The sequence below is a fragment of the Equus asinus genome, chromosome 10, assembly GCF_041296235.1.
Source record: "Equus asinus isolate D_3611 breed Donkey chromosome 10, EquAss-T2T_v2, whole genome shotgun sequence".
In the NCBI taxonomy this organism is placed as follows: Eukaryota; Metazoa; Chordata; class Mammalia; order Perissodactyla; family Equidae; genus Equus; species Equus asinus.
The window spans coordinates 50,554,739-50,556,830 of NC_091799.1; the positions used below are offsets into that span (position 1 = coordinate 50,554,739).

The 2,092-nt window shown below is 44.0% G+C and overlaps 1 pseudogene; it reads left to right on the forward strand.

The window, feature by feature from the left end:
• Window positions 1-231: 231 nt before the first annotated feature.
• Window positions 232-1,618, forward strand: LOC106846127 (zinc finger protein 64-like; annotated as a pseudogene).
• Window positions 1,619-2,092: the final 474 nt, after the last annotated feature.

A 2,092-nucleotide genomic window follows, 5' to 3' on the forward strand; every position in this document is an offset into this window, starting at 1 on the left:
TTGAAAATCAGACAGCCACTGTCATTTTTCTCCCTGCCAAGTTGCATGCCAAAAAAATGCAGCCCTGCCTGCTTAGAAAAGGCTTACCTGTTGCTATTCAGTTTGCCAATTCAAGACTGTCTGTGGATGTGAACCATCACTTAAAATGTATCATGGGAGAGAAACCCTACAAACATAAAACCTATGACAAGTTCTTTAGCTAGAAGGACAATATGATCAACCACATGACACACAGATGTGAAGCTCTACAAGTGTGACACTAGTGACAACTTGGCTGCCCACAGCAGCAGCCTTAGCAAGCAGCTGCAAATACGGCTCAGTGAGTGACCCTTCACCTGCCAGAGAATGCTCTTATGCCGGCTGCAACTCCAACTGGCTCACCCTTCACCTCCAGTCCCATACTGGAGATGTGCCCTTCCAGTGCTGGTCTTTAACACCAAGTCCAAATTAAACTCATACTTGAAAATGCTTATGTATGTGCACTGGAGGAAAAGCCTTTCAAGTAGAGTTGTGCAATGTCCATTGCACCATGCAAGGGAACCTCGTAACACACAGTGACATCAAACATAGGGGGAACAACTTCAAATGTCTGCATTGTGACTTTCTGAGTGACAGCAAATACACCCTCAGAAGTACAGCTGGGTATGCCAGTAGGCACCACCCAAGAAATGCTCTGAGTGCAGCTACTCCTATTCCAACAAGTCCTTTCTGAGCATCCTTTATCCATCCAATGAATCAACCACCCCTTCCAGTGTAGTTACTGCAGCTTTGACATAACACAGCACAGCAACTTGAGCAAGCACTCAAAGCAGTTCCATGAGGACATGGTCGAGACCCATGTCCTTGGATATGAAAGACACAGGAAGACAGAGCAGCTAGCAAATGGCCAAGATGGAGACTAAGAAAACTTTTCACAGTGGTATATGTGATGCCTCATTCACATGGGAGAATTTGCTCTGCAGCCATATGAGGCAACATAAGAAACACAATGAAAAGAAGAGCTTGGCTGTGGCTGTCCTACAGTTTCAACTTCATCCAACTCCATCAACTCCAATCAACTCCATAAGCTCCCCACTGCCACCTTACTCTGTGACACCTCCAGGTACCACTCCAGCCCAGCCAAGTGCCCCAGTTCAGTGAGCAAGAGTCAAAATCATCACTGGGCATCAAGTTCCCTAGACAAACACCATCAGCCAGGGTACTTCTCCTTCACCGAACATAGTACCACCAGTCAGGGTTGCTCAGAACCCACAGGGGCTCTCAGGGAACAGTGGCCTATGGATCATGTGCCAGATCAGTCTGATTGCCTCCCCTATTCTCTCCTCTGGGTGTCCCAACTATGCATGAGTGATGGCTCAGGCATTTGTCCTGCTGACTGCTCAAAACCAGAAGGATAAAGCTGCTCTGCACCAGACTGATCCCCATAGCCCTAGGTGGAACCCAGGAAAGCTCTTACAACAAGCCTTTCATCACTAGTTTGGGTATTACTTACACTGACTTTGAAGACCTTAACCCTTTGATTCAGGAGGGGACAACTGAAGTGACCATGGTGAGCAACAGAGCTCAGAATGTGGTCATGGCTGCAATGACTCAACCTGTATTCTCCTCTTTCCAGTGAGAACAACCCAAATGGGCTTACTGCATCACTCAAAGAGGGGTCCACCCAGCTTTGCTCTATCCAGCTGACTCTGTACCAGATTAGTACTCAAAAATGAAAAAAAAGGAGGAGTGATAAAAAACAAGTCACAAGTAGAATTCTGTAAGAGGTTTTCTGTTAATGTGTTTAAGGATTGTTGTAAAATCCACATCATAATAAATTGTCATTTTTATGCTGCTTATTATACTTTTAGTACTGTAGTAACTTTGAGAATATCTTGGAATCACCATGTTCTAATCATTGTAGAGTCTTATATGTTATCAGGATGATTCTGATTAGGGATTGGAATTAAGTGAATTAAGTCATGGACACATTGCTTGTTTCCAACAGAATTAGGAATATTAGTATTTTAATATATGGATACAAACGTATTGATAGGAAAGACTGTTTTCTGCATAAGGTTACATAGATACTACAGAGACTTGATAGCAAAAA